The sequence below is a fragment of the Marmota marmota genome, unplaced genomic scaffold (assembly GCF_001458135.2).
Source record: "Marmota marmota marmota unplaced genomic scaffold, marMar, whole genome shotgun sequence".
NCBI classification, from domain to species: domain Eukaryota; kingdom Metazoa; phylum Chordata; class Mammalia; order Rodentia; family Sciuridae; genus Marmota; species Marmota marmota.
Window position 1 is genome coordinate 22,247,530 of NW_026000101.1, and position 20,339 is coordinate 22,267,868.

The 20,339-nt window shown below is 33.2% G+C and overlaps 1 pseudogene; it reads left to right on the top strand.

Moving 5' to 3' along the window:
- Positions 1-666: 666 nt before the first annotated feature.
- On the top strand, positions 667-17,451 carry LOC125610636 (annotated as a pseudogene).
- Positions 17,452-20,339: the final 2,888 nt, after the last annotated feature.

A 20,339-nucleotide genomic window follows, 5' to 3' on the forward strand; every position in this document is an offset into this window, starting at 1 on the left:
AATTCTCTCTTACACAGGTGGCACATGTGTTCTCTGGTCTACTTTATTTTTTTAAACTTCATGACATAGACTTCTTTATGGCTTCTGATTATTGCATATTCCTCAGAGAGGCTGACTCTTACCAAGATTATTAAAATATTTTCTAATATATTTTCTAACATTTTTGAAGTTTTTAAGAGATAGTTATTTTATATTTGTATTTAGAATTAAAGACAAAATAATTTGACGTATAAGAATGTATGCCTTGAAAAATAAGCTGGAAAATAACTGTGCATTGGCCAATGCTGGAGAGGACAGCAGGCTTTCCTGATGGAAGGTGACACAGCTATCACTTCCTAATCACTGGTGTTGGTATGGAAGTGTCTGTTTCATCACTGTCATCTTCAATGCACTTTCTTTCCATGTGCTATGGTTTGAGTGTACCTTCCAAAATTACGTTGAAATTTCATTGCCATGGTAGCAGTATGAGGGGTAGGACCTTTCAGAGGTGTCAGATCATTTGGATTCCACCCTGAAAATGGATGAATGCTGTTATCTCAGAAGTGGGCCAGTTATCTCTAATGCTGTTATTTCAGGAGTGGCTTTGTTATGAAGGAGTGCATGTGTGTGTTCTCTTACTAGCACCTTTTCTGTCTCACACATGCTCTCTTGCCCTTCTGCCACACCATGATGCAGCAAGACAGCTCTTGCCAAGTGCCAGCACCATACCCTTGGCCTTCCCAGCTTCCACAAACGTGAGTGAAATGAACTTCTGTTGTTTATGATTTGCCTTGTCGGTGGTATTCTGTCTACAGAAAATGCACTAAGAAACAAACCACCTGTTTATTCCATCACCGGCAGCATATTTGCTTTTGTTCTCAGATTAAATTTATCTTAGTCACAAGGTATGAGCAAATCACATTTTAACTCCAATGGTGTCCAAAGCAGAAAGAAAGGGAGCAAATGCAGATGGTGGAGGGGTGGAGGGGACTTCTTTATATATGGGTCTCCCTTTTATCAGGGAGATGAACCTTTCCCAGAATTGGTCTCATTAGGCATTCCCACTGTATTTCATTGATCAGAGTGGAGTCTCTGGACTTTTCCCAGACTAATCATAGGAGTAGGTGGGAGAGATCCCTGTGATTGACTTAAACCAATCATTATTTACTCCTTAAAGTCTGGAAATTGCCACGTTAGTACAATTTTTGGAAAGAAAAATGTGCAAAAATTGTTGCAAGGTGGGCAGATAATAGTCTATAAATCCAAATATCAGTACTTTAAATTTACTGAGGTTTTTCTCATATATTAGCTTGTTTGATTTATCTCACATTTATGTAAGGACAGTTTTTCTCTCCATTTTGATGATGAAGCTGTGATCTAAGAAATTACATGATTTGCTTAAGAGAAAACTCACAAGAGACATGAGGGAATTTAATCAGGTCTTCTGATTCCTTGTTCAAGACTTTATTAGCTATACCTATCATTTAAACAAATTAATATGTCTTTAAAATAGTGAGAATACAGGAATAGATTTATACAGATGAAACATCATCATCAGAATTCCAATTTTCCTTTTTTCTCCTTAGGTACCAGAATTGTCTTGGGAATTGCTAACTATCATAGAGAGGTCTCTGAGTAGAGAGAAATGATGACCACACAGCTGGGTGCATTAGGTCATTTCTTACATGAAGGAAACCTGAAATTATTAAAAATAGGTGGAATGAAACATTGTCCACAAATGTATTCAGGCCACGTGGAAAATATTGGGTGGTTTCATGGACAGTTTACCTGCAAAGATACCTTATACATAATGTCACTTAGTTTGAAAGTACCTAGGAGAAATTTTGTTGCTATACAAGCTTTATGTGACAGTAGAGTGTTAATTGTTTGTGTTGTGTTTCTATTTCTTATTTTTTTTTTCATACAAGGAAACAGTAAAACAGACGTAGTTTTATAGTTTCTCCCCCTAGTACTCCTCTCTTTTAAGGAATATTATTCAGATGTTTTTTTGTCTGTTATAGGAATTCATTCCAAAGCAGTATTGGCATGTCACATATTAAGCTCTTAAGACTTTAGTGCTCACTCTCTGTCTTTTCAAGTGATAATGCAGTTCTAAGAACATTAATGTCTGAGAATCTCTTCTGCTGACAGTCAATCTGACATCCTGGTTAAGATAAACTTAATTTAAGTGTGAAAATAGAAGTGCTACATTTGCTGCATTATGGATATGCTAAGCATCTAAGGTAATGAAAGATGATCTGTGCAGATCCTTATTATGTTAAAGCTGTTATTTGGTAGGCACACTAATTCACACAGATGCCAATTTATGGATTCCTTTGATTTTTTTTCATTTATTTAATTTTAATTTGTTATATATGACAGCAGAATACATTACAACTCATATTACTCATATAGAGCACAATTTTTCATATCTCTGGTTGTTCACAAAGTAGAATCACACCATTTGTGTCTATATACATGTACTTAGGGTAATGATGCCCATCTCATTCCACTGTTCTTTCCTACCTCCATGCCGCCTCCCTTCCTTTCTCTCCCCTTTTCCCCTTTGTCCTATCTAGAGTTAATCTAATCCTCCCATGCCCCCCCATGGCAATGTGAATCAGCATATTCAAAATATCCTTGTTCAGGAGGCACACTGATTTGCACAGATGTGAACTTACAGATTCCTTTGATTTTTATGGTTTGTTCTTGAACATATAAAAAGTGATAAAAGGAAAAAGCATTTTTCCCATTATTTGTTTATGATACAAGTGACTGTTGCTTGCAATGTATATTTTAGATTGTTTGATTTCTTCTAAAGAGAAATAAAGAAATCAGCATTTTAGATGAAACATTTTCAAACTTTGTAAGACATGTTTTAAAACCTCTTTCTTAAACAGTAATAGGGAATCCTCCTTTTTTTTTTAATCTATCCATCTATGTATCTTCCTATCTTTGGGAATTCTCTCTGCTTACAGACATTTTTGGTATTTCATTCATTTCATCATGAACAGGAATAGGATCCAATTTTATGAAGAAGTAAATGAATTTTGAAGTGCCTGTAATAAATTTAGAAATGATTCATGTGAATGGATTAAAAAAGTCTAACAAATTGGAGAGATCAGCTGAAGTTATTCAAGGACTTTATCAAACATTTTAGTTGAATATGTTTTGGACTGGAAATCATATATACAGTATAAATGTGAGATAGTGACTAAGACCTTCACTTATGTATTAACATTTTATAAAATACCTCTTCTATAATAATGGTTACATAGTATTCATGTGCCTCAGAAGATATTTAAATATCTTCTCAGACCAGAAAGGACAGGCTGATCAGACAGAGTCATAAACTCAAACACCTGTTGAGTAGCAGGAGTTAATAGGGAGTGGCAAGAATGCGCTGTAACTGAGGAGTTCATGTTCTGGCCAGGGTGCTCCCTCTTTTTGTCCATCCCTTCTTTTCTTCCTTGTATCCTTCATTCCTTTTCAGCTAAATGGTTTTGGCTCAAACAGTACATGTCTGAGAGCTGAATTTAGGCAGTGAGACTCCATGTCGCAAGTTGTGAACTACGGGAATAACTAAGGTTACAGCCACCTTTTAAAAATGGCTTTTTTCTTACAATTGCATAAGAGAATTGTTTCTTTATTCTAAATCTACTTGCTTAATTCTCCTCATCCTTAAAATTCTACAGTTAGTTGGCCTCAGATTCTTAGTGCTACTTGAAAGTCATCAAGGAGCTGTAATTTCAATAATGAAATGCATTGATTATATGTACATTTAATTAAACATGTGTACATGTACATAGATATGAATAGACACATAGCTTTTTATTTAATGAAGAACAATGCTATCACAAGCATTGAAACTATTTAATATGTAACTTTTTAACTACAAAAATAAACCCTAATCTCCGGTTCTGAAGAAAACCAGACTTTAAATAACCAGTGGATGGGAAATCTATCATTAGGTAAACAACTGTCTTATTTCTTGGTAGGACTCCTCACCCTTTGCTTGATTAAATTGTTGAAAGCTAAGCATCACTAGATCACAGTCGTTTTATTTTATTTTTTTGTGAATACTTAGGCTTAATGGAAGAAAAGGATAGATTCATTTAACAAAGGATTCCATCCCTGCAGTTCACCTTCTCCTCCTATTATCTAGTCATTGTAGTTACAAGTTTTGAAAAGTTAAGCCTGTATACTTAGTATCATTTGGAGAAAATCAATTACAGCTTTATCAGGCTCAGGAGACATCATGCAGTTTTGGTGATGTTCAAGTTTAAGATCATGTCTGGATCATGAAATTATGTTCAGTGTCATGTCTTTGGGAAGGTGGTTAATTCTGGGATGTTCAGATCCCACATAGTCTATGTAAGTTTTTGTATCTCCCAGAAACTTCATGGGAGCAGTGACTTTTATCTTTCCTCTGCTGTATTTTCAGTGTATAGAGTGGCTGTTCTCAATGTTTATAAAATCGTCTTGGATATAATAGTTGCTCAATAAATATGTGTTTAATAAAGTATTGATTTAATTTAAGGAAAATATTATAGAATAAAAAAATATTTTCCCAATTAGAGCAAAGATAAGTTTCAATGAAATGTATTAAGGAGATTGAAAAATATTGTATTAATAGGTTTTTGAATTATAGGATGAACATTGTGGTTTTCATTGTTGTAATAGCAATCACCAGGGGAACTTTTTTTTAATTTAACCAGTTAACTTTGTGGTTTATTTATTTTCAATTTTTATTAGTGCATGATAGGCACACATAATATTTGGGTTCATTGTGACATAATTTGACAAGGGATGTAATTTGCTCCAGTTCAGTCCCTAGTACTTCCCCATATCTTCCTTTCATTCCTCTACCTGTTCCCTTTCTAGTACTCTACTGGTCTTCTTTTCTATTTATTTACAGTTTTAAAAAATCATTGTTTTATACATAAATGTTACATTTGTTGTGGTATATTCATATATGTATATAGGTAGTTTGATTAATTTCATTCCACCATTCCACACCAGGGAAACATCTGAAATTTAATAGAGATTTTTGTTGTCTTCAACATTTCCATGGAAAAACTAAAAGGATAAATTAATATTCATTTCAATTTTACTATTAAATTAGGTCTGAAATAGATAGTGTTGACTAACGATACCCTTATTATAACTACTACCTAGTCATTTAACCAGCAAATAAGTGAGTTATTAACTCATTAATGTCTGAAGTAAGACAATTATGGAATTATTTTATTTCGTTCAGATCCTGCACTTGTTTTGCAGATATATGTGTGTATGTTCATGTGTGACACACAGGCTCACTGAGGAAGGTTATTTAATTTTGTTAATTTTAGAATTTCTGTATAAATGTATTATGTGCAATGTGAACAGCTTGATTATATATTTATTGTTATTTCCAACTGTCACTAAATTTTTATTATCTCTATAACTAATATATTCTGAACATTGTTTCTTAGTTAATAAAATATGATATAATTTTGAGTTGCAAAACTATGCTAAAGAAATTTCTATTTCAAAACTAACACCAACTGATATTTATAATGATATGTTCCCATTACTTCATGGTTGTAGAGCAGAACATTGACTTGTGATTTGTATCATCTATTTACTGCTGCGTAAGAAATAATCCCCACTTATTGGTTTAAAAGAACAATTATTTGTGTTGCTTATGCATCATCCATTAGGAAATGTCTTTGTACAGATAGTGTGCTTTACCTAAGATGGCTTGGGTAGGCAGTGTATAATCCAATTTCAAGATAACTCAGACATATAAATAGCAAAGTGGGGCTCACTGTTGGCTAGAAGTTCAGTTGAGCTTGTAAGATGTTGTTCTTAATATCATTCCTTGTAGATCCCTTCATTGGCTGCTAAACTTTCATCAGAATATGATGATTTGGTTTAGTAGTATCCTAGTAAAATTATGCATAGCTTCATGCATTTAAAATTTAATTTTTATTTGTGCATTTTAATTGTAAATGTTAATGAGGTTCATTGTTACGTATTCATACAAGCACACAACATGACATTGTGTGAACCTAGACTTGGAAGTCATATAGCATCATTTAATCAATACTCTTCAGGTCACAGCCATCATAAAGGCCTACCAAGGTACGGGGAGGGGACATGGTCTCCAACCCCCAACCCTTGCTTGTGAATTAACAAAGTTCTAGGAGGTCAGGTAGGGGAGGAGATACTATTGCATGTACCTGTGAAATTTACCTTATGAATATTGATTTGTCATCTTGCAATAAAGGAAGAAACTATTCTTTTCATGGTTCTAAAGTACAGGATTTCTGGGAGGTCTTATCACTCAGAAGATGAAGGTGTTGCCCTTATCCTGGTTCAGTGTCTATGCATGTACCTGAATCTCTTCTGTATTACAACTTTCATAATCTTAAGATTTAGCACTATTTGTAAGCCACAGTTTGTATTGCTGGATACAGGAATGATGTGTAAATTATCTTCTGATGCCGTGGTTTCCTTAAAGCTTTTCTGATACCTAGGAAGGATCTTTCCTAGGAGATAGTAGAAATAATGAGAATCATTCTATGTCATATTAGAATCTAAGCTCTATTTTTTTTAATTTATTAATTCTCTACTGTCACAACTACATATACAGAGAGAAGAGTAAAATTATTTGAGATTAGAACCTATAAAGTAGTATTTTATTAGGGAAGAGTTAATGTTGAAAGTTTGGTGGGAAAGTGTATAAACTGGATAATTAGAAGTTTTCAGTAAGCTGTATTTTAAAAACATTGTAAATAAAGCATCAGGCATTTCTGATACCTATATTGATTGATTTTGAAAATCATGTTTAAATTTGGTCTAAGCCACACATTTATTTATTTTTATTAAGATGTTATTTGGTATGATGAATAGTTTTATTTGTTTTAAGATGTGGTTTTTGTATTTGTGTTTTCCTTTTCTTGCATTTTATTAGCAGATTCTGTGAGATTCTCAGATTTATTTGACCAGTGAAGAAGGAAATGAAACTTTGTAATAGAAGAATACTTGTTGCTTATGTTCAGTGGATTGGTTCTACCATATTTACTTTTAGACATTGAATATTTTGATTTAGTTTGATACTAAAATTGAACATAATTCCATTATGAATTTATATCAGTTATTTACTAATGAATCTTCATCTGATCAGAAAGAATATATTATTTCTTATGCAATTTATTTCATGTTATACATTATTTTATATACCATTCCTTGCTGGAGAAATATTTGGTGACTCAGGCATAACTGTTCAGTATTGCCGTTCATATCCATTTATTCATTAATTTATTCTTTGTTTACTTTGATTTTTTCCCATTTTACTGGTGTGTTATAGTTGTACATGATAGGATGGATTTTTTGTTACATATTTGCACATGCACACAATATAATTGGTCATATGACCCTTGACTTTCTGAGTTTGGCTTATTTTGCTTAATATAATGTTTTTAATTTTCATCCAGTTTCCTGCAAATGACATAACTGCATTCTTCCTTTGGGCTAAATATAGGTCCATTGTGTATATATTGCCATATTAATTTATTCTTATTCATTTGTTGTGCCTTTTATGATTGCTGATTCAGGAAACATATTGGTATATTTCTACATGCTTGACATTGTAAAGTGAGATAAAACACTGTCCCTTCTCTTAAATTTATAATCCATTATAGAAGTTTTCCAATTTTTATTTTATAGTACTAACTGCAAGCAGACTATACTAAGAAATGAATTCATGATATCACTTCCTTGGTAACTCTCTCTTGTGATGGTTTCATTTCTATCTTATATCAAAGTTCTTCCATATAAATTTATTTCTTTTTATTCCTCATAATATATGGATTAGTGAGTGGTCTCTTTACACTATTAAAAGAACTTGTCAGAAAAGTTGTGATATTCTTTTTGCATTAGGAAATAGATGGTGATGACTCTTGTCTTATGAGTTAAGACCATTTGAATTATATAGATTCAAGAAAATAAAGCTAGTAGTTTTGTTAAGATCTGTTGTTTTGTTATGTCAAGACCCTTTTCCTTGCATAGTCCCTGTTTTTATGATGGGATTTGGGTAAGTGCATTGATGCTGATTGAGGAAAAGGGGAGTACCACAAGGTATGATTTCAAAGTATCATTCCTAGATCTACAGTATTAGCATAATTTGGAAGATTGAAAATTCTCAGGCTGCTCCTCATACCTCCATAGTTGGAAACTCTGGAGTGGTTCCTGGTGATCTGTCAAGCCTTCCAAGTGTTTTGATGAACCCTAACATTTGAGAATCACTGTTTAAAGAATCTTAGTACATTTATTACTCTGCTAAAATTCTTGACACTACAGGACACTAGTGGTATATATAAAGTTGCTTTTACCTAGTTAAAATAGAGTGGAAGTTAATAAGTGCAATTTTTCCTTGAATATACTATAATCTAACAAGATGGACTTATCTATTTGATGAATTATCTTTTATTCTTTAAAAGAAAAATTAAATATACATGTATTCCTTATCATGCATGACATTGATATTTAAATTGTCAAATATGCATGTGAATAATTGCTTCTCTATTCACCTTGTCTCTGATTTGTAATCAAATGTTTGTCTCCATTGGAATATTAACAATATACTGGTACTTAAGCAGGATAAAGCAATTCTCTAATACTTTAAAATAATAGTATAAGGAAAACAGATAGTATTTTATGGTCACATTAATTCTAAACCTTTCAAAATATACTATCTAAATTAATTTTCACAAATACTGTGCACTAGATTTTATTTTCCTGCACTTTATTGACCCATAAATGAAGGAACAACGAAATATTAAATAACTTGCCACATGGAGTTGCTGGAGTCTGTACTCAAAGTTGAGAGTTGAGGCCTTAAAAAACAACTTTCTTAACTAACTGTGCTTCACTGCTGCAGTGGGAAGTCCACTGGGTCTGGTATTAGATTTAGGTCAGTGATTCTCAAAATTTCTGGGCCAGCAGTATCTGTATTATCTGGAAATTTGTTTGAAATGCAAATCCCTTAGCTTCACCCAGACCTATGAAACAGAAATGCAGGAGGACCCTGCAATCCATATAAGTAAACTCTTGACGTGATTCTGATAAACTATGAAGCTTGAAAACAGTTCATCCAGTTTTAAGACCAGATTCTACTATTGAGTTTCTCAAGAATTGCATACAAATCACTGGATATTTTGAATGAGAGTCTTCATCCTAAAAATCTAATAGTAATTCCTGCATATTTGGTGACTGTGGAAATTCTGAGGTAAAGTATGAGTTTTGTGATTCACAGAGGGCTCTTAAGATGTTATTTGGTCTTAATTTATCACAGCACTTTGCGAAGGTGACTGAATTTTTCATCATAAGCTTTTAGGAGTATGATAATGTCTTTGAAGCTTGTGTGTTAGTTTCTAAATCAGCAGCTTCTATTGATTAAAATTGATTAGCCCATCATTGTAGCTTGCTGTCTAATGATGCGAAGATTGGCCATGAAGAGACAGGAAAGGGTGAGTTTCTGCCCAGAGCACCAGCTCTGGAGGGTAGTCTCCATTAGTGCATCAATATGGAAGAACTGTGAATGGTTCGTAGTAGGGGAGATCGGAAACAGAATTTGCTGAAATATACTAGTGCGAAACTGTTTTTTTTTTTTTTTTTCTTTTCTAATTCTGCTCATCCTGGGAGCTGATGGTCTTGTTTTGTCTTTGGCAGGTGACTGAGGTAACTCCACCCTCAGTGTGAATCAGTAGCTTTGAAATGTGGGACAAAGTGCAGGGAAGCTCTGCATCATGTAAGGGTGGTTCCAGGGAGAGGACTTAACACAGATTGAAGCAAGCCTGCTTGATTTTAGATGTCACACAAACCTAGCAGGGAGAAAATCAGGAGGTAGGCAGTGAGTGAGTCTGGGTGGGTCTGTGAAGGCTTCTCTTTCTTACCCTTACTGAGGCACAGAGCTAACAAAAATGGTTCAAAAGGAGGAAATGACAGAATGGGGGCTCTCAGATTTCAGATAATAGGGATCTAGACTATTTCTCTTTTTCTTTCAGAAACACACATACACAGACACACGGGGGGGGGAGAGAGAGCGAGAGCGAGAGAGAGAGAGAGAGAGAGAGAGAGAGAGAGAACCTGAGTAACTAAAATAAAGATTAAATAAGCAGATTGGGTGGTGGTTGAGTAACACCATTCGGAGTTGTCATATAACCCACTCTTAGGTTCTTTTTTCCTTTCCTTCACCGTAGAGATGAGTCTCAAGAGGATGTGCTTTGGAGAAAATAGACATTATTTTATATTCCACTCAGATCCTTCCTCCATTCTGCTAGAAAGCCTAGCTCCTAAATCCTCTTCCATTTCTTGGTTCTCAGTTATCAATAGAATGCACAACACTAATGTTGCAGAATGAATAAAGAATCTCTTATCCTATAAGCAAAATTTCTTTGTCAAAAAGGAAATTACTTCTAAATGAATTTTAGAAAGTTGCGTGTGAATAACATAAGAAACAAAATATATAGATACAGCCTACTACATACTTTTCTATTAATCCGTATGTCTTTTGCAGCTTAGATAATACAATATATTGTTTTAAGGGAGAAATTATGTAGCAATGGTGTATGAGGAAGAAAAAAGCCCCTTTTCATTTTTACTAATTATATGAAATAAAAGACAAAACAAAAGAAAATCAAGCATCATCCTGGACCCAAAAGCTATATATGGATTATATGGATTACATATGTGGATTGAAGTTTGGAAAGTGAATACAATTATTAAGTTTAATAAGCCCCAGCCAGGTATTATTGTTTACATGGGACTAGGAAATTCTACTATTCTTTTTGATTTCAAGAGTAAGCATTGAAAGAGTATCAAGTTACTATTAAGTTTAAATGAGTAGTTACTTATCTATATAGATCTTTGAATATAGTGTTAAAGTTCTTTAGTCTGATCATTTTTTAACCATTTTCCCCTCTTAAATATCTTGTTCCTTCTATGTGTAATGGCAATTTCAGTGAGTATCATATACCACAATCTAACTTCCCAAATATTTTAATTATAAAACAAATGTAAAGTGGGAGTTTACATATTTTGTTACACATATGGAGAGTGATTGCTGCTCATCATTGAATGTTCTTGAGGTTCTATATCAGCCTCATTGTGATGCAGGAGAAATTGAATAGCCAGGACAGAGTTCTTGGTATACACAATATGTTGTACTTTTCTAACTGAACATTTTGCATCTTCTTTGAATTATTTACAAGTCTGTATCCACAGCCCCTCTCAAATTGAGAGCATTTCTTGCACCGATTTTCATTATGGTTGAGTTGTGAGATATCCCCCAAAAGTTTATGTTTGAGACAACGCAAGAAGGTTTAGAGGTGAAATAATTGGGTTGGCGAGTTTTAACCTAATCAGTGTATCAGTCCCCTGGTAAAGATCAATTGGGTGGTAACTGAAGGCTGATAGGTTTGGCTGGAGGAGATGAGTTATTGAGGATGTGACATTGGAATTTATATTTTGTCCCAGTTGAGCCAAGGATAGTTTCTCTCTGCTTCCCAGTGGCCATGTTCTGAGCTGCTAAATTCTACCATAAACTTCCACCATGATGCTCTGCCTTACCTTGGACCAGAGAAATGGAGCCGGCTGTCTATAGACTGAGACCTCTCAAACTGTGAGCACCAAATAAACTTCTCCTCTGGAATGTTCTTATCAGGTCTTTTAGTGACAATAATGAAAAATCTGACTAAAACAGATACTCTTTCTCATTCAGCTTTGCATACTGGTGAATCTCATATGGTCAATGACATTTTTGTGGAATTTGAAACATTATTTCTTGAGCGGAATTCCTTATTTTTAAAAAGAATTTATGTAAGTTGGGATAATATGGAATTCAGTTTCTAGTTCTTCTATGATATTATGAGGTGTTAACAGACAAAAATGCCTAAATATATTACCTTGTTTGTATAACTTGTTTCCATTATCATTTTTATTATTGTTTGTTTCATTCCAAAGCATATCTAGAGAATGACAATAATTGGAATATTAGGCTTAATATTTAGATGTAAGGTACATTAAGTAATGTTTAGCCTTTCAAAAGAAGCTCAGTTTATTCCCAGGTAATAGTTTATGAGAAGAAAAATGTGGTGAAGTGAATTTCCTGCTACATTGTAGTAGTAAAATCATGTGAAATTGATAGCATTTTATGAAATGTTCCATTAGTAATGAAGTGTTGCTTTTCAAAGACACAAATAACTTTTTCATGTTCTTCAGTCTTGGAAGTTATTGGAAGAAATTTAATGGCATGAAAACTATACTAGAACCTTAGTTTTATTTATTGATACTTCAACTATATGCATAAATAAGATATACTCATATACCCAAGTACATTTATTTAGTGTTTCATGCTTACAAATAGGTAAGAAACCCAGCTTTAAATGAAAATCATTTGTTTTTTTTTCTTCTTTTCTTGCCTATACCCAACAGTTGATTGACGGCAATAATATGAATTTAAAGGTAACTAAAATCCCAATATTGTTGAAACTACACCACTATACAATCCCTTAGTTCTTAGTGATGCACATAAAAGCCAGATACATTTTCAGCTGCTCAGTATATTGTGAAAGTCTAATGGGGCTTTTTTTTTCACCCCTTTCAAATTCTCCATGGGCTTTGAGTTACATCTTCAGGGATGTGTTTGTGGTTTTACAATTAACCTGTCAATGTGAGGAGTACACACAGGTGTTTTGTTGTAGTTTCTTCCTTTCATATCATTTTCCTTCAGTGCATATTTAACAAAAGCAATCCACAGTAGCCTTTGATGAGAAAAGGGCAAAGCTTTAATTTTGAGAACTGTTTTAGAATTTGCTTTGTGACTTTTGTTGCTGTAATATCTTCTGGAATGTCCTGGTAAGGAAGCTTCCAGGTCTTCCTTTGTAATTACAGTTGCTTGTGCTTCTTTCATCCTGCCATGGCTCCTGAGTGCAGAAGAGGTTTTTGTTTTCAACCTGGCAGATACGTTGTTTTATGCTCTTGGTTTCCTTCAGATGGCAGTGTAAGCTATTTGCTCTGGAATAAACTGCCTTTTTTTCTTCTTTTACCCCTAAGAAATGAAATACAACTACAGTGTTATTTGACACTAACTTATATATTGCATTATCTCAAAGTTTTAAAAGTTCATGATTTCATATTAAATACTCAGGTTGTTGGTCTCTTTTTTATAGTATATTATTGTAATAAAATAGTCATTATTTGTATTAAAATAGTATTATTTATCACAACAAGTATTGTTTTGTCACAAATAATAAAATAGTATTATTTTACAGAGAGTTTAATTTCATCTTTGTGTATTTTTTCTTAGTTTAATGTAAGGTAACTATTAAAAAAAAACCACCTCAGTCTTCTAACAGATGATGATAAGTATCTGGGTCACATACTTATTTCCACTAAACTCGGATTCCTGGCAACTTGTGGGAGAGAATTATAGTCAGAGCAGTGCAATATTCATGATTAGTAGCATCAATGAATGTCACATGGGAGAAAGACAGTAAAATAGAAAAAGGATAGAAAAGTATAGAATTATCCTTCATCTGTACGAGTGATGAGCCACTGATTTTTAAAATTTTATTTTGAAATTACTGTTAAATATGTTTTAGGAACTTTAAACTTGTGAAAGGAAAATGTCTTCATATTTTTCTACTTATGAATAAGAATGTAATAGTTTGTGCCAAGGAAAGAGTAATGTGGAAAGCTTAAGGGCATTATTTCTTCTATTTGTGGGAATATAAACTTGGGAAATTATTCCTTATTTTTTTCCTCAAGGTCATAATAATCATGGCAACAATAAGAGAAAAGCATTGTATACAAGTCCCTATGATAAATGCTTTATATTTATCATCACATCTAATTCCTTACTAAACATTATTATTATTGTTGCTCTTTTGCTGCTGAGGAATTAATTTTGAAGTCATTGATGTGCTTGGGAAATTAGAAATGGAACTGGGTGCATGGCCCAGTCATTGGGATGATGCACCTCTGTAGAGTATGAGGTGTTAACTCTGCAGATATGGATTTTTTTATTAGAAGAGAAAATAACATTGACACTTCTTTGTCTTTTTCTACTTCAGCATTTCTGATTTCCCCTCTTCTTCCCTACAAATAAATATTTTCTGTTACTGATGATTACAGTGGCAGCTTCATCTTCTCTCTAAAAGTCAGGAGCAGATAAACCTCTTATCCATGGATTCCATAGCACAAAAATGTATATATGTTTTCCTTATAACACTTTTAGGAATAAAGTTGATCACTTTATACCAAAACTTAGGCTCTTGAATAAAACTTTAAAGAAATTATCAATTTGACTACGCTGACCTGAGCTTATTTCTTAGCATATTTTTGTAAAATATAGATGTAAATATATTCATTAAATAGAGTGTCTCCTTTCATTAGAAACATATTGCTGCTCTTACAGCTTTCTATTCATTGTTTGGAGCCAGTCTGAAAGTTTAAAGGCAGACTACTAGTGTTGAATTTTAATTCAGTAAAATTCTATTAGCCAAACAAATTTTAATTGAAGTGTACTATAAAAATGCTTAGTTTCCTTAATTCAAGTTAGAGTGACTCGCTTACTTTTCATGCTCCAATAACCCCTATAGAATCAATTGTACAAAAATGTGTTTATGTCCATTTTAGAAGAGGGGATTTCTACGTTTTGGGACAAAGTCAAGGCTGTGGTGGATGTTCTGTGCTTTTATTCCTTTAACATTTGTTGGTTTGGTAAAGACCTGGGAATTCCAATGACATTAATTTAAATTATTTTCTATTGATAGTCTTGGATTAAATATGCAGCACAAATATAGAAATTCAGTCATGTAATTAAAATGTTGAATTTGATATTATCTATTTACTTGCAAAATTATATTTTCTTGCCTTCAAGACTAGAAAATTATGTTTGGCTTTTAAGAAAAAAAATTTTCTTACACTGGTTTGGTAGATTTAAAAAATTTATATTTTTTGATGATGTTGGCAAGCAGTCATTTGAAATAATATATAGATAAAAATGTATCTCTTTTTAATGCAAAAACCTGCTCTCACTTACCAGGACATAAATTTATAAACATAAACACTGAAATGTTTTTTGTTCATAGATTTGCATTCTATCATAGTCTCCTTGTTTACCCAGTAGGTGCTGCCAAAATTCTAGTCTCAGCAAAGAATGAAAATTGGATCATTATCATTTGAAATAGAAATTAAGAAATTGATTAGAATGAATTATGTCATCTTTAAAGAAATCCTGGCAAAAAATTGAGTTTGCTTATTAATGGCCCATCTAAATGAGCAAGCAAACGTCTCTTCTTAAAACAAGTATAAAATATGTAAAAACTAAAGCATATGATAGAAGATATGAAGCAAAATTAAATGAAAGAAAATATAATGTTAAAATTTAGCAAGAACATGTATAAGTACATGTAAGCACATGGGTACATTAGATTTTTTTAAAATAGTTTTTTATTTTTTTAGTTGTAGATGGACACAATATCTTTATTTTATTTATTTACTGATTTTTATGTGGTGCTGAGGATCGAACCCAAGGCCTCGCACATGCTAGGAGAGCGCTCTACCACTGAGCCGCTACTCCAGCCCTAACACTAGATTTTTTCATGGAAATTTTTCTTAGCATCATAGAACTTGTTACCAATCAATTTTTGTACAGTGGGGATTTACTTAATAACTATTAGTGTCAAAAACTCTGTAGTCACCTGTGAGGTCCAAGCACCTGACAGTAGCCTTGGTCCACTGCTGGCAGGGAGAACTGTGGAACCAATAAGACAGTTCACCATGGAGCAGTGAAGGAGGCTTTTATTCTTGACCAAGAAAAGAAGAAGTGAAAGGGAAAGATCATGTCATGTTTGTGACCAAAGAAGACCATGAAACCCACAGCAATGCAGTTGATGACTGAAGACCCCAGTACTAATTAGGAAGAGCACAGATTGATCCTGCCAAAGGAAGACTTCACCCAAACTGCCTAGCAGTCCCTGTGGGGACCAGTTCAAGTTGGCCTTATCTTGCTTCCACTATAACACAGAGGATATCAAGGGACCAGAAAGTGAAGACCAGTTCTAGGCTATGCAAGGATGCATGCAGAAATACCTGGACTTCTATCCTCAAGAGCATAAGGAAGTGGAGGAGGACAAACCAGTGGAATGTGTAGAGGAATGGCTCCCATGAGGCCCCTGCAACCAAGAAGGAGGAGTCAAGCTAATGAAGGCCACAGGGCCCAGAGCCCCAGTCCTTCCATTTTCAGAATGGACCTTTTGCAGGAAGCCTGTCAGTTGCCCGCCCTCCAAGAAAGTGTCTTTCCCTCTCTTGTTCTGTGCACTGTAATGTACACAATAACTTATTTTGATGATCAGGAATCTTGGCCCCTTGATATATACACTGAAAAAAAGTGGCAGTTATAGGTGTGTGTATTCTACATGAACCTGTCATCAAATGTAGCCACCACCTTTGAATTTTCTCAAAATTGCCCAGAATTTCGCCACTTTGACATAATGTGCTAAATATTCTTGGCAGCCAAAAATCTCTATCCAGGAATGTTTCTCATGAGTGAGCTGATTTATTCTGATCCACTTTTAGTACATTTTATCATTTTTTTGGAAATGAAATAGAAACAAAAAAATCTTCCTTTCAAAATACTAGAGTGTGTCCATTCCTAAGAAAAGAGGCCAGATGGTCAGGGCATTATTTCTCAGAAACCATCTTGCCCTTGTGTATGTGACAAAGTGCTGAACCTCATTCCTGATTCATTTTGACTTCTATGTTTGCATTGAGCCCTAGGTTTTCTGTTTAGAAGGTGGAGTGGTTTTTTTAAAAATATTTTTTAGTTGTCAGTGGACTTTTATTTATTTTTATGAGGTACTGAGAATCAAACCCAGTGCATCACACATGCTAGGCAAGCCTTCTACCACTCAGCCACAACCCCACCCCTTAGAAGGTGGAGATTTTAATTGTTTGATTCCCAGACTCTTTCTAAGTTAATGGAGAGGATGTGTTTTCTTGTTCTGAAATCCTTTGGGGATTGTGTTCACACTGGCTCATCCTGGCCAGATGTAATATTCTTGAAGCTGGGACTTAACTGTTACCAAAAGAGGAAACAGTGTGAAGAAAGTACTCAGTTAAAAGAAAACATGAGGGCTGGGGAGGTGGCTCAAGCGGTTTCGATCTCAGCGCCACATATAATAAAGATGTTGTGTCCGCCGAAAACTGAAAAATAAATATTAAAAAATTCTCTCTCTCTCTCTCTCTTAAAAAATAAAAGAAATGGTTTTTATCTCAGAAAATAAAGACTCTAGTCATTATGTATGCAAAAAAAGAATTACTAGTCTTTGGGCTGGGGTTTTGGCTCAGTGGAAGAGCACTAGCTTAGCTTGTGCAAGGCCCTGGTGCAAGGCCCTTGGTTCCTTCCTCAGCACCACATAAAAATAAACAAATAAATAAAGGTATTGTGTCCAACTACAACTAAAAATTATTTTAAAAAGAATTACTAGTCTTTGCATCTAAAAGGTAAAATAAAATTTATTGAGTCTATTTATTAAGTATTTTATATACATTTTTTCCACTTCATCTTTCAAGTGAAATAGGTAATATTTTAAATTACCATTTTATATATATCAAGTAGAGATCCAGATACCCCAAATAAGTATTTTTAATAACTGTGCCAATAAGATATATTTACTTTATGTGAGGGATATTGATGAGGATATCAATGATGCTTTATAATAAATCATTAACTTGAACATTGTGCTCTGTTTCTAAAGTTTTTGTTTTAAATTTTGAAGTATTAATGGAAATATGGAATCCAGGCTTAAAGGTGTCCCTGTTGTTCATTTAGAGCTTCTAGAGTATGAGCATTTTTGACTTTTTCAACAATGTTATAAACCAACTGTGTTTTACATTTTCTTTGATAAACATAGAACTGTAAGATATAGTAATTTTATGCCTATTTACTAGCTCTGACATTAAAATAAAGTCTTGAAATGTGAGCAAAATGATATTTCTTGGATTTTAAATTCTCAGTGATTATCTCTTGAGATAGGATTTTTCTCTCCTCTTTCCTATACTCATAGGAAGATATAGCTTTGAGTTTGAATTTATAAGATTGAATTTGCTGATAGTTTTGTTCCAGTTCATCTCTTACTTTTCCATAATTTCCTATCTGAATTACTGTACACATATGTTTACATAAATAGGTTGACACTAAATTATTGGATACTATTTATGCCCATTAACAGAAATCTAGCAGTAACAAATGTTGACTAATAGTCTGAGTAATATACTCAGTAATATACACCCTTGTGTTTGTGACAAAGTGCTGAACCTCATCAATGGAAACATTGTACTTATTAAGCATTATTTTGACCATCATAGATTCTGTTTTTATTAATATGTAAAGTGTGATTGAAAAAGAATTATTGTCTATCCTTTAGAAGTAATCAGGTGAAGAACTTTTTAAAAAGACAATTTTATTACTGATATAAAGAATATTTAGAAATGTGTGTTGGAAATTGGCCAATGAATCCCAAAGAAATTGCAGAGAGAAACCTTAGATGCCTTATTTAGTTTCCTGGAATCTTTTGCCTGTTCCCTTAGTTTGCAAATAGCTTTAATTTGTGGTGGTTTAAGTAAAAAAAAAAAAAAAAGGAGGTGTTCAATTATACAAGCAAGTTAAACAGCAATATATCTGTCAGAAATTAATGGATTGTCCATATAAATAAATATGGTATGGACATTTTAATATTATAAATAGTAAATATATCAACCTAGTTTCAGAATATCAGGGAGGTGTCTATGATACTTTGGATAAATTGGGAAGATAATTACTAATTCCTATCAGATTGTGCCTTGAATATTAAAAGGTTGTATTTTAAAAAATGGGGGTATAGATGCACTGGGTACAGTGGCACACACCAGTCATCAAGTAACTTTGGAGGCTTAGACAGGAGGATGGCAAATTTGAAACCAGCCTCTCAGCACTTTAATGATGTCCTAAGCAAAGGAAAATGAGCTAGAAAATTTACTTAGTGTTAAAGCGCCCAGGGTTCAATTTCCAGTACCCCAAACAACAAAAAAAGTATAGACATTGATTCTAAAGTCTGAACATAAATAGTTCTGAAATTAACAATGCCATTGTTTTTATGTGATGCATCTTGATATAGAGCATTTGTAAATCTTTATCAAAGTGAATCTGAGTAATTGAATGTGTTTCCACTTTTACTAAATGTGTGTGCTAATTAAACTTGGAGATTTATAAATACATTGCAATAAATTAAAAGCAGGACAATTCTAGTCCTAGACGATATAAATTAACTATTTCTTTAAAAAAAAAACAAGATACGTATCTTCTAAGTAATATAAGGACACAATTACAGATATTCCTCATATCTGGTAGGTCTCTCAGGTTGTTTTGATACTTGCTAGCTGATATTCTGCTGTTTTCTCTTTAAAGCATACACTATATTGTTTATTTTTCAAAAAAACACTCCATACCAAATAAGCAATTTGAAGAAAACATTCAATGTTTAGAATATAGTGAAAATTGTGTATTTATGTATGTAAAAAACATGTACATGCTTTATTGGAGAGGCTGAACATTTTTTCAAGTTATTTAAAAAACTCCAATTGTTTTGTTCTACAGATGAAAGTTTGAATGGCTGATACCTTTTCCATGGACCTGCATATTTATAATCCTAAGAGATACTTTAAAAACCCATATGGTGCTTTTAGAGATCTTTGTATATTTCTTCATTTAAAAATGCCAATATTTGAAGAGTTATCTTATTTTTAAAGAGTCTTAAGTTTTCTGCAACTTTGTCTTTTGGTTCAAAATTACCCCCTTGAATAGTCCAGAATAAGGACTGGGTATCTTACAGAAATATTTGCAGTATTTATTAGTGATATTAATTTTTTCCCAAATTTATAAGAAATATAATACACATGTTCTTTGCCCTGACTTCTGCTACTTTGTTTTCAAATAATAGATAAAAACTCGTAACACCTTGATCAGTGTCATTAGACACTTTTTAGTTTATTATGAGAATGATCAAATGAATGACTTGATAAGTTCTTGTAAAAATGCTAAATGAAGTGTCTTTGAAAGAAAACTACAGACCAATATCTCTAATGAACCTAGATGCAAAAATCCTCAATAAAATTCTGGCAAATCGGATACAAAAACATATCAAAAAAATTGTACACCATGATCAAGTAGGATTCATCCCTGGGATGCAAGGCTGGTTCAATATACGGAAATCAATAAATGTTATTCACCACATCAATAGACTTAAAAATAAGAACCATATGATCATCTC